Source organism: Chionomys nivalis, chromosome 15 (genome assembly GCF_950005125.1).
Source record: "Chionomys nivalis chromosome 15, mChiNiv1.1, whole genome shotgun sequence".
Classification (NCBI taxonomy): Eukaryota; Metazoa; Chordata; class Mammalia; order Rodentia; family Cricetidae; genus Chionomys; species Chionomys nivalis.
In genome coordinates, this window is record NC_080100.1 from 12,972,805 (window position 1) to 12,987,318 (window position 14,514).

A 14,514-nucleotide genomic window follows, 5' to 3' on the forward strand; every position below is an offset into this window, starting at 1 on the left:
ATGATAAATATAGCAGGAACCAAAAGTAAAAGGTATTCTATTTTTATCATTGTATAATTAAGATAAATTATCATTCTGTACTTGATTAAATAAGTGTGGCATTGTTATAAAATTTTATTGTTCATGGTCCCCTTCTGCATATTGTTTTGAATGAATGAATGGGTATGGTTGAGTTGGGACTCATGTGCAAAGAATGGGGGCCACTGGCAAATGACTTTTCTAGGTAGTATATTCATTAATTTGAATATAGGTAACAGTAGTCCTAACCTTTCCTCCTTAAACAATATCATCTTTCTGTCTTCTAGGTAATGGCTATGGGAAATCCATAGGAACTGAGATCTATAATGACACTGTGTACTGATTTTCCTGTCTCACCAGAACAAAAGGGACTCGTGATTAATGACCACAGGCTATAATCTCTTGATCCTCCAAACTGAAGTCTCAGTGTGCCTGTGTATTAGCATTAAGATGGTTACAAAATTGAACTCCTAGAATTAGTGTTTAATGAATAATCTCTCAGGGCCCATTGAGGTTCCTTTCTAGCTCCTATTTCCAGGTGGTGCTAAGCACTTATTTGTAGCTAATGATACTGCGGAGTCCTTACGATTGGCTTAATGTTCTAGAATCTGTTACTTGGCACTTGGATGCAAGTTAGATTAAGTTCTGACATTTACTGCCCATTTTACTTTGCCTTAAATATGATTCATTTTTAATAACATGCCAAGTATGTGGTTCAACTGATTTCATTTATACAAGATGTAGAAAGTTAATAGTTTATTATATGGGAACAAAAGATCCCAAATTTAGCTAGAAAAATAATATTTATTAATTAATGATAATAGACCTAATTATTTTTAATATCTTGAAATTAGTGGTTTATTTTGATGCCATTCATTATTTTATGAATTTCTTTTATAGAAATATTTTGGCATTGCAACCTTCTCCCTTCTCTTTGCTCCATCCAAATCCACCAATATACCACTTGCCACTATTTTTAAAATTAACAGCTTCCTTTTTTACTAATTTGTATTGCATGTGATGCATAAATGTGTGTCTATATATACATATTTATAAATATAATCTAATCAATCCATATAGTGTTACTTGAATGTATGTCAGATATATTAAAAGAAATTATTATCTATAATACCTGAGAAATATCAAGACTTCTTCGTCTTTTGATTCTCTTTGCAACATCATTAGTTACTCTTTCATAAGTGGCAATTTGCATGACATACGGGGTTTCTTTATGCTCATGATCTTCAACTTGATGACGCAAGCATCAGTGAAGAAGAATATAGCCTGAAATTCCTTCCCTTTTTGACAATTGCTGTCTATAATTCCATCTAGAGATTTAATTATATACAGAAACATGAACTTCCTATAATCTTCTTTCTAGCCATCATCTAGGTTCCCATCACATAGCCATCCGGAGTCACAAGAATTTTCAGAAAACTAAATATAAAAGAATAAATAAAATTCACTAAATATTCACCAACAACTCAGGAAATACCTAGAAAGTGCTATAATTTATGGAAAATGATAGTAGCAATCAATCTATAGTAATATAATTCTCTGGGTTGTGCCTGCTTCTGTGTCCTGTTGTCAATCCAAATTAAACCAAAAGTAATAGTTATTTTTGTGCTCTAGAAAAAATAAACACACACTACAAAGTTGGAGGTATAGTCATACAGAAAACATTAGGTAATGAAATAACTGATGAGTTTGTTCAATCCCCAAGAATGGAAAAAAAATCTAATATCTTGTCCTTTTAGAGATGTCATATTGACAAGCATGTCAGTACTGAGAAAACAAGAATTTTACAAACATTTTCTGAGTCTTTACTTTTAATAAGGAATGATTGAAAAATAAGCAAACAATATAAGAAAATAACTTGCCATATCAAAAGTAGAATTTTCTAAGAATGTGATTAGTTTCTGTGCTTTTCTATAATTTCATGACATGTTTTCTTCCTAGTGGGACCAAATGTCATACAATTCTTAAATCAACTTATTTCTTATCTTGACATTTTTATGAGCAATACATACATTTTTAAACTGGAAAATATTCAGTTGGATCTCTTTTTTGAAAAGTGCATAAATGACATAGAACTGAACCTCCATTGTACTAGTTTACTCAAAAATTCATGCAAAATAGCCCACTGTTGACAAGGCTGAATTATGAACTTCCCTGTTTTCTTTGTGAAGAAAGTGGGGGAAATGTTTATTGAATGACTAAGGTTAAGCTGAACATAAAGCTTTCGAAAACACATTCCTGTAAGCTATCTCTCACAAGATAATAATGTGATAGACATGGCTGTTCTTTCGAAAAACTCCAGCTTCTCTTAGTAGTGAGCATAGTAGCAATCTACTCACAGTACAGAAGATGTTTTCCAAGCATCCTGTACATGGTTTGAAACTGTCTCCACCAAATTTATCAGTCCTTATACAGAAATATCAAGAGTCAGAAGTTCTGAAATCAGTGAGTTTCTTATTCCTAAGTCCTCCTTTTGATGCCTATGAAAAAATTTTGGCAGCTGTTTTCTGTTAGATGCCTTTTCCTCCTTGTTTAGTCATTCAACAACACACTTCTAGTTCTGTGAGAGGATAGCAATTTTGTTTGGCTCAAATGATAATATTTCTTTATCTCCCACAAGAATATTGTCCTGATAAAGCTGAAACGTGATGTTTTAAAGACATCATATTCTCACATTAGGGGTCATGCCGGTTAAACTTCTTTGAATATTTGTGTTTTGGAAATCACTTGATTTTGTTGGCTAAATGTCAAATTACCAGCTGACTTTTGCAGATCTTGTCTGTTGGACCTGGACTCTGAGAACTGGGAAGGATGGGGCAGACTACAGGCTAATGCTGTAGACAACCTTACTTCAATTTCAGTGTACTTTTATACATCAATCTAACAAAGAAAGCAATGATCTAAAAAAGATTGTTTGAGTTCTAAGAAACATGGTCAGAAAAACATACAAAAAATAAACATGTAAATAAACTTCCGTAAGCTCATACAATATATTAACAGATCAACATTTTCTCAGAATTTTCTCAGGATAGAGTAATCGAAACACAATTGCCTGACATATTGCATAGATTATATTTGGGAAACCATGAAGGCAAAGCCGAAGGCTACACCCAGATTTTTGGTACATTGACTAGATTTGGTTCTATAATTATGCCCTGAAATCTAATACGAATAAGCATGTCTTAAAATTGAATGTACATGTATATTACAGAGGACAAAAATTCAAACCCAAAAACAATCCAGTGAACAAAACGTACCTGAAAAAAAAGGTGACATGCATTTCTTTTCTCCTGGAGCCTCTCTCACAGTTCCTCAAAATATTGTTCACCATGAACCATCCTTTTGGCCATAACCTGACAGTGAAAGAATAATTTTACTATCTGTGAAACACAGACATTTTACTTTATTGGTGTTTTTGGTAATATGGCATATGCTCTATTTTTTTCTTTTTATTTTCAAGAAAGGTCTTGTAAATAAACCTGCACTATCTAATGAAGAACACAAACATTGTATATAAAATACTCCAGTGTTAGCTGTGATGGTTTAATGTGCACCTTAGACGGTAAAAGAGAATATTAGATTGGAGTATTTAGTATAATTGAGCTTCTGTTTGGGATGAGAATATCTATGGATTCTTAGAACCTAAATGAGAGTCATTATAGTTAGAAAAAATGTCATGCATCAGTATCTCTTTGATTTGATCGCTGACATTTCAGCGGCCATCCTTCCTTTGAAAGGGCTTAGTCACCTGCAGGTATAATATAAAGAGTCACACAGTGTAATGTTAAGGAGCATTTGAATCCTAATATGGAGCCATTAGCTCTTTAAATTCTGTCCATCTGTTCTCAGTCATTTCTTGAAAAATATTCAATGTTTACCTCTCACTGTACATTTTTTCTCATGACCCATGATTCATAGTATAATATCAAATCCAGTGGTAATTTATCTTCATTTTCCAGTATTCTATGGTTTTCTCAGAATATGTTGCTCTAGTTTGGAAATGGGATGTCTGTGTCAGTAGAGGAGGGAACTGATGCATATATGAAAAATTAAAAGTTTCTTAAAATTACAATAAAATCCTAGGACCTCTTCATTTCACTTACCACGGAATGAATAAAATACTTTTTAGATCATGATGCTAAAATTTTGTGATGCGGCGGTTATAATTCATCACCCAGGAAAGCCTTATCTGAAACCCTGCATCGATGAGATAGATTCATATTTATACAGAGTAGAAGAGAAAGTCATCTATAAGATCAGAAGGAGATTGACAAGAACACAGCCTTCCTTTGGGGCTTGCTAAAATATGCAAGCCTTATTTTTGAAATTATTTACTGAAGCCAGAACTCTCTGTACTCTGAATTTGATCTTTTTTTTAGAGAGAATTTCAAGAACAGCAGTTACATTAAGGGAGAAATTATGGCGAATCCTAAAGTGAGTGGTACACTTAGAAGAACAGGGTTTAACATACAAGGAAAGAAACAGTAATAAATGAATGCTCAATGTTTAAGCAACGTGAAGAAATGCGAGAAGTCATCTAAAGGCTCATGAAGAAACGACATCTCTCTCAGAGGTAACCACTCTTGCCATTTCATTTATTTTGCCTTAACTGATAACAGTCCTAAAACAACTGTAGAATGCTGTTTCAGTAACTCACCATGTAGACAGATGTTACAGCATCAGTAGCTGACTTATACACATTGGCTTTGAAAGCAGAAAAAAGTAATAGATAGCCAAAGAATACATAAAGGTATTTTCAGTATTGGAACTAAGAAGCCACATGCCTTCCTATGTCCTCTGAGAGTCTGCTCTTCTATTTCCAACACCTTGAGTTGTGCTCAGTGAATTTGTGAAGCTGTGAGAGAATAAATTTCTGCACTTTTAAAATGTCAAGGTTATGGTCACTGATTTAATCAGCCAGAAAAAGCTACAATATTCTATGTGACAGAGGAGATGGTGGGAAACTCTGAAAGGAAAATAGACTCTGAAAAACATATTTCATGGTAAAACAGTAATAGGTAAAATTACAATTATAAGTTCAGTGTTGCTAACATCAACTTAGTAGTTGAATAGATGTCACTGGTTGCAAAGAGTTTAATTTCAAATTTAAATATCTTGTAAAAGGGAAGATAACTTATTAATATAATAATTTAATTTGACATAATTTAAAGTGACTCTCAAGCATGATGCCAAGTCTCAAGATGGAGGACAATGACTTCTAGAAAGAAATCTACTAGTGCTTCTCAGATATCTAAGACCACAGGTTCAGACTAGGATGGCTGGGGGGTGATTCTGTGCCCCAAGCTTGTAGGCATAACAAAACACTAATTTACGAAAGAGCCTTCTCAGAAAAAGCACAGTATTGAGAGTTTTTCTCTTATTTTGTTTTTTTAAATTTTTGTTGTTTTTTAAATAATACCATTCAAAATTTCCACTTCCTCTACTCCTCCCATTTCCCTCTCCCCTCTTCCCCTCCAGTCCTAAGACAGGGTAAGGTACCCTTCCCTGTGGGAAGTCCAAGGCTCTCCCTCCTCCATCCAGGACTAGGAAGGTGTGCATTCAAACAGTCTAACATCCTAAAAAGCAAGTACATGTAGTAGAGACAAATTCCAGTGCCATTATCATTGGCTTCTCAGTCAGCCCCCATTGTCAGCCACATTCAGAGAGTCAGGTTGGATCACATGCTTGTTCAGTCCCTGTCCAGCGGGCTTTGGTGAGCTCCCATTACTGGAAGCAGACAAGATCACCTGGCAAAAGTTGGGAGCATGGGAGTGGGGGTGACAGGGAGAGAGGGGAGAAGGGGAGGATTGGGGACAGTTTGGGGGAGTGGGATGGTTGAGATGGAGGAAGGGCAGATATGGGAGCAGGGAAGAAGATATCTTAATTAAGGGAACCATTTTAAGGTTGGCAAGAGACTTGGCTCTAGAAGGGTTCCCAGGGGTCCAAGGGGATGTCCCCAGTTAGGTCGTTGGGCAGTAGAGGAGAGGGTGCCTCAACCGGCCTTGTTCCATAGTCACACTGATGAATATCTTGAATATCACCATAGAACCTTCATCTGGCGAAGGATGGCGATAGAGACAGAGACCCACATTGGAGCACTGGACTGAGCTCCCCAGTTCCAGTTTCAATGCTGAAGGAGGGAGAATATGAGCAAGGAAGTCAGGACCACGACAGGTTGGTCCACCCACTTTGACAGTGTTCCTAATCTAAGAGTTTTTCAACTCTATGTTTTAATTTACAAAAATAAGTACATATAGGGCCTCCCAATTAAGAGTTTATCTCCCTTATTCTGCTCCTCATTTGGACCTTGGGACAAATGAGGAGCAAAAGGAGGGAGAACATGAGCAAGGAAGTCAGGACCGCGAGGGGTGCACCTACCCACTGAGATGGTGGGGCTGATCTATTGGGAGCTCACCAAGGCCAGCTGGATTGGGAATGGGAAAGCTTGGGATAAATCTGAACTCTCTGAACATGGCAGACAATGAGGGCTGCTGAGAAGCCAAAGACAATGGCACTGGGTTTTGATCCTACTGCATGTACTGGCTTTGTGGGAGCCTAGCCTGTTTGGCTGCTCACCTTCCCAGACCTAGATGGAGGGGGCAGGACCTTGAACTTCCCACAGGGCAGGGAACCCTGACTGCGCTTTGGACTGAAGAGGGAGAGGGAGAAGAGAGGAGGGAGGGGGAGAGGAGTGGGGAAGGGGGAGGGAAATGGGAGGCAGGGAGGAGGCGGAAATTTTTCAATAATATATATATATAAATATATATATAAATATATAAATTAAGCCGGGCGGTGGTGGCGCACGCCTTTAATCCCAGCACTTGGGAGGCAGAGGCAGGCGGATCTCTGTGAGTTCGAGACCAGCCTGGTCTACAAAGGGAGTTCCAGGACAGGCTCCAAAGCTACAGAGAAACCCTGTCTCGAAAAACCAAATATATATATATATATATATATATATATATATATATATATATATATATTAAATAAAGTTTATCTCACTGAATTTTTATCCAAAGGTGTGGTGTGTTGATTAAGAAACTCAGATACAGGTGATTCCAAGGGAGAACTCAGGTTACACAGGCTAACAGAGACTGGCGGCAGTTATGACAGCAATGAGAACACATGGCCATGAAATTTCATCATAACAACCTATACACACAAGCAAAAGGCATGGACGATACTCAATGTCCCCCAGTGCTTAGGTTTAGAAAAGTTTGTTTACACTGTTAACAAAGTGTGCCTCACATATACATGTATGTTTAGATAGTTAAATGATTCAATAATCATTACCTTACAAATCCCTTAGTATCTTCAGCACCTTTTTGATTCTACAGTTTTCCTGCGAATTGTTTCCATTTCTCTTTTAAAATTTGGTGTGATTGTGTGAGTTGCCCTTTATGTAATGAGTTGTGAGAGATGACTATTGTGTTTTCTATGTAGCCACTTTCCATGTGACTGATTAATTTTCATATGTCTATTTTCCAATATAACATTGAAAACATGTGTGTATAAAATCCAAGCTACTTAGAGGTATACATGGACAAACAGATTTAATAGGACAGACACTCAGATTATATATGGGTACATGTTAATAAAGAAAAAATTCACACAGAGAAACATACATATATACATATATTATCATGTACATATATACCTACATGTACATAATAACCTACTGTGATAGTAAGACTATTTACTACAGCAAATAAAATTAAACTATTTAAACTATATATTAAAATAGCTTTTTCTGACCAAGCCTGGTGGCACATGCTTTTAATCCCAACATTTAGGAGGCAGAGAAGGGCAGATCTTGGTGAGTCCAGACCAGCCTGTTCTACAAAGCAAGTTCTAGTACAGCTAAAGCTGTTACACAGAGAAATCCTGTCTACAAAATCCAAACCCCCAAATTATAAATAAATAAAATAGATATATCCTACAAATTCCAGATACAAAATTATTTTACCTTTAATCATAGGATAGTGAATTACTTGGCTGTAAACAATGTCATATTTCATACACACTTTTCACCACAAACATTTCTTTTAATGAATGTACACTGAAGTATGTCTTAGTTTACAATGCAAAATAGAGGCTATAAACATATCATAATCATATTTTATATGCTCACTGAAAATGGAAGGGGGAACGTGACTTTATTAAACTCGGTAGACTTACACATAGAATAGCTCTTGCAGATTCATGTTCCATAGTAGAAAAAATAATACCTTCATCCAATGCAGCCTGCTTTTATTTGGAGATAAGGACTTACTGAAATTACTTTTTACATTATGTGTGATAGCATACAAAAAGAAAATCAAAGTCAAAAGTCAATAATCTCTTATCCTCAAATCTCCCCACTTTCTCTATGTTAGTTTCCTCACAAGTAGACATATGATTGTGTTTGTACAGACAGACAGGTACGTTATGATATTGAGCATGTTATCTGTATAATGTGGTAAAAGGTAGCCATAAGATGAGGTTGCCTGGAATCGTACTCATTATTTATTTCCAGGGTATCAGTTAGCGTGTGTAATGTGGCAAGAATAAAGGACAGCTAGGAGGAAAGGAGATGGGAAAGGACTGTGAGGGCATAACGAGAAAACTAGAGTGAGTTTCAAGAAAGCAGAACACAGCAGAGAGGGGAGCCTGGAATGGCTAGCTCTGATGGCTTCATTAGACACACAGATATAGTTTTCCAGAATATCTTACTACTTTCTTCAAGGTTATTCAACTGTAGTTGAATGCAAATTATACAGCCTCTTAACTGACATTGAAGTCTCTGAATTGGTGTTTCAGCGAGTCTGTAAATTGGATTTTATGAATAACTTAATCCTTTTTGATTCTGTCATATTAACACAGGTTTGAATGAAGGGATATTACAAAAAGGCCATCCTATCAAATTTTGCCTCTGTATAAGCTCAAGTATTAAATCTCAAAGAGACCGAAGGAAGGACATTGACCGAACACTAAAGAGACTGAACTATTTCGTGATCCTGAGTCCTTTTGATCTTCACGATTCTTAACTCATAAATAAATATGTTAGCAGCTTTGGCTTTTGGCTCAAGAGAATAAATACTAAGAGTTTGAAGAGCTCAATGGCAATACTAGCAGTAAATTGTATCATTACTTACTCAACTTTTACATTAAAATGTCATAATTTAGGGAGATTAAATACATACTTAAAAAGTAAAGTTACCTTTTTCTCCCTTAAGAAAATTTACTTTACAACTCATAACTTCAAATAAATAAGTTACTTCTGAATGTCCGGCCCTTAAAGGAACATCTTTATTGCTACCTCCCAAAAGGAAGAATAGTGAATGGTGCCTCTGGCAGGAAGACCTTTATTTCTCAAATCCTTTTTATTTATTTGATTTTTCTTTCTTTTTCTCTCTCTCTATTTTCTTAAATTAAATTAATTTATTATACATCCTTACCACAGTTTCTCCTTCATTTTCACATTCCATTCCCTCCCAACAGGTACCTTTCCCACGCATCTCCAATCCACTCATTCTCTGTATCTGCTCAGCAAGGGGCAGGTCTCCCGTGGGTTTCCACAAAACAAACTTATGGAGCTGCCAGAACACTAAGCACCGCCCCCTTCTTAATCGAGCAAACAAACTTGCTCAGGTAAATAAGGTCCTGCGAGTGCTCATGCAGGCAGGATGCAGTGGACCACAAACCGGTCATGAAAGCAGGAGAGGATGTAGTTGAACTAAGGATTCTTACAGGAAGTGTTGGTTGATGAGAGTGTAAAAGGAGAGATGATCAGAACATACATTTTTAATAATCTTTTATGTATTACACATATTAGAAGTACTAAGTGATATTCTTAAATATATTAATTTTAATTTAAATATAAATATGATAAGTTATAATACTAACATTAAAATTAATGGGAAATATTACATTTATACTAAACTAAGAATATTATGCTGAATTTATTAACTTTAAAAATATAATCTACCGTACACACAGATATTTAACATTTTTTACTTAAAATTATATTTGGGAGTTACTTCTAATGTTGGCAGAGATATTGATGTGTTGTGTAAAACTAAGTGCAATTAAGTCCATTGTTAGAATTTGCTCTAGAAATAAGTGCTAAAGATCTTTCTTGTCTTATTCAAGGATTTATGGCTTTCAGACAACACGCTGATGTTTATAATGCTATTTATTATTTTTTTAAGGCTCTTTTTTCTCAAATGTAACTTGTTTCATATATAATGTAGCATTGCTCATGATTATTTCAGTTTTTTGTACTCAGTTTGGGGCAGTAGTCCCTTTTATACAAGGCAATGGTTTCAGGTTTTACATTTTATTATATCTGATATTAAATTTAAATGTGCAATTTGAAAGTTTCCAGCAAATTTTCTTTTTATTCAGATTTATTATTTTTATATTGGTGTGAGAGGGGGGGAGGTGAGTGTGGACATGTCCTGGAATCCCAGAGTAGTTACAGGATTTCTAAAGATAGGGCTATAAACGTATAAAAGTAGGAAAGTGAAGTGCTCCACCTGGGGGCTGTGAACTGAACTGAGATCCTTAAAAAGCAGTAAGTGCTTTGAACGTCTGAGTTTTCACTACAGCCCCTCTACTCTGTCTCCTTGTCTAGCATAAACCCCTTTGTAAGATAGGTGAAACATCAGGGAGATAGTAAGTGGAATCAATGACCTCATAAATAATAGTTAAGGTGAAGGTAAGCAAGTGGTTTTCTGAGAACATCTACATGCTCAGTAAATGGACCTCAACAGACCTCAAATCTGACATCAGTTTGATTTCTGATCTGCCATTTCCTACAAATATGTAGACAAAATGTATCATATTAAAGATTTGCCCAATATGTAACTTTGTATGCTGACAGCAAGAATTGATAGACAACAGGTGAGCCTATTTTTGTACGTCTATTGTTGCTGTCATTGTCCATTTCATGTTTTGGGTGTCATGTTGATGACACTTTGTGGGTGTAGCTTCTGACATTACTGGCATACACATTCTCAGAGCCAATGTCCTGGTCCTCCAGATGTTAATATCTTTCCACTCCCTCTTCTTTAATGATCCATGAGCATTTGGGGCAGGAGGCTCATGGATTTTCTTTTTAGTTAATTTTATCTGTGTATTGAACTCTATTTTCGTATCTTGTTTTTCCAAGAGATTTGCCCTTGAGGCTGTGACTAGCTACTTAGTAGCTTGTGTGGGGATATGTTGCTATGGTTTTTCCTGTTCCATTTGTTTCTACTCTTTGACTTGGGGGTCTGCAGCCTTTCTTGGTTTCATTTCTCTTTCTTAGTTTTTCAAATAGCCTTTTATCTTTCAAAACAAGTGTATATATTATCCCAGAGAGGACTGCTTTGTTTGGTGGCTGAGATATTGATTGTTTTTTTCTCCCCTGTGGCTTTGTTGAAGATTGCCTTGTTGTGTTGAGCTATGTTCTCTGTATTCCTAGATTCTCCAGTACTTTTTTTTATTATTACAAATGGATGTTGGATTTTTTCAAAGGCCATTCCTGTGTCCAGTGAGATACATATTATGATGATCTACATACATCATCATAAAAAGCATATGTTACTGTATTTTGTGGCATATATGTCATTGGAAATCAGAATTGTCATTGCTTTTGCTATTCATTTCATCCGTGGCCCATTCAAGTTTGAATAATCCATTTCACTTTTTTCTGTGTATGCTTCTGAAATAATTTAAAATCAAGCATAAATAGCAATAACACACAAACACAGACACAAACACACACACTCACTCACACACACACACACACACACACACACACACACACACAGACACATGCACACACTTTTATCCCAGAAACACATAAGAGTTACTGCTTGTGGAAACAGTAAGAGGCATAATAAGAACTCATAATCACTATGAAGTATTCTGAGAAAGTTAAGCTTTAACTGCATCCAAAAAGAGGGCTAGCTTGTGAATCAGTGAGTTAGATGCAAAGCAGAAATGGTATAAATGAGTTCATTTACTTAAAAAGAAAGAGGGAAAAAGACTAGATAGATTTCACTCAATTGCTCTGCCTGAAGAAAATGTCAGGGAAATACTTAAACTTGGATCTCTCCTTGAAATGGGCAATTAGTAACATTATGCTGACTGGGGATATGCATTAATCAGTGATTTAGACTTTAACATGAATTAAGCATTTATAACCAAAATGTCCAAAATGATCTTATTAAGCTATCAACCAAGTTTTGAAATGTGTAATTCGTATTATCTGCTCCTTCTTGTGAGACTTTACAAGTACGAGAAATCCATTAGTCTGTTTTTATTTCATCTTTAAGAGGTGAAATGTCAGATGATAAAATCTTATTTGAAGATAAAAAGGAAGATGGAAATGGTGAAGGCCATTTTATTTAGAAATTATAGATAAATGTCATCTTTTGTTGTGAAACATGGGATTATCGCTTCACTCTGGAAACATTTGATTCACATGGAAGGTTCTCACACTTTTGGAAAGCATAAATCAATATCAAAATATTGTTTACAAAATTTGCATTATACAATCCATACTATGTTTTTATGTTTTACACTCAGGTCAGGTCACGTTAATTTTTATGTTTTACACTCAGGTTAGGTCAGGTTAATAACGACAGAGTCACCTTTCCTCTGGGAAAATAGGTGGGATTTTCCTCTTAAACAACTTATTTCCCTCAGTCCAGAATGCCTCATCTAAGACATGATGTCACTATGTGCCCACTATTCAGCTGACAAGGAAATTGAGCCTGGGGGAGAGAGGCTTGAGGAGTTCATGAAGATGACACTAACTCTTGTGAGCAGTAGAGAGTAGGAACTTTGACCTAGGTCTCCTGTGCTTTCTTTTGTCTCTTGTGAAACCCGGGAAAGTTAATTTATTAGCTTACAAGTAGGAAATGACTCCAAACTTATCTATTCCTCCTTTCAAGACTGGTAGGATTTCCTTTGACTCTCACTATGCATGTTGATAGATCTCAGGGAAGAGCACTGGGCACAGCTTTCCATTTTTACCATGATGCCAAGAGTCCCACAGCCACCAATAGACCCTTGGAATCACTAAGAATTCAACCTTTCTAATTTCGGAAGCGTCACTTTCTTACAGGAAAATTTGCATAATGCTTTTCAGCTAGAAAAGCCATTTATCCTAAATCTTCCAGCTTAATATTCTCAAAAGCCATTAAGAACAGAAGTACACATAAGTTCTCAGAAAGAAACCATGAGGCTCAAAACTGTAATAACAACCAGTACATGCCATTAAAAGTAATATCTTCTCACACTGACACTTTGAATACTATAACCAATGCTTTCTTTTTCAAATCTTTATTGTCTACATTTAATAAAACAGAATATTGTCTGATTAGCCCTACAAACATGCTTTGAAAGTCTAAATGTTTATTACAGGAAATTTTATATTTATTTATCATCATTAGAATTCATCAGGAGTACTCTCCTGTAAATACTCAAGATTTAAAAATTGTAAAAAGTAAAAGTAGGTTACAAATATAAATTATGTTAAATAAGAATAAATAAAATTTGGGGATAAAATATTTATTTAACCTTACAATTTTTAATCTAGTCAAGTTCACTGAGTAAAGTCAAGGATATTTACATGTTTCCAAAAATAACAACACATATGTCAATATTATTTGGTGAATTCTCACAAGGTCAAATTAGTAAATGAAGAACTATAAGCAATTAATGGAGCATGTTCGTACAAGAAAGAAACATGGAGGGAGGGAGAGAGGGGGGAAAAGGAGGGAGGAAGGGAGGGAGGAAGGAAGAAAGGGAGAGAGAGATTCATTCCATCCCAGGCATGAGCCCTATGATAGGTTTCCACACAAGCAGCACTGTATGGACTCAGTAGGTAATGTACATATGTACTCAGACAATGTAGTGTGTGTCTCTTTGTGTGTGTAAATAATGGTGAGTAAACAGAGGGAGGTTATGAATTTGAGATGGAATGGAGGATATCAGAAGCATTGGAGGGGGTAGAAATTCTGCAGATAGAGTACTCAACAACTCAGATTCTCGCGTTTTTTAGAAAGCACACTTTCAGATTTCTATTATTGGATGAAACTCCAGTTAGCAAAAGAGCAAGCTGGAAGGAAAGCGTTTATTCAGCTTACATGTTCACAGCGTTTTCACCATTGAAGGAAATCAGGATAGAAACTCAAACAGGGCAGAATCCTGTGTGCAGGAGCTGTTGCAGAAGCCATGGAGGCATGTTGCTTACTGGCTTGCTCATCCTGCTTTCTTACAGTGCCCACGACCTACCAGTCCAGTACTACTAGCACCATCCACAATAGATTGGAACCTCCCTCACTGAGCACTAATTGAGAAAATGCCTTACATCTGGATCTCAAGGAGGCTTTTCCTTAATTGATGGTTGTCTTTCTCTCTGATGACTCTAGTTTGAGTCAATTGGATGCAAAACCAGCCAGTACACACAATTACAAACTGAGACATCTCTCTGCTGCCCCTGTACTA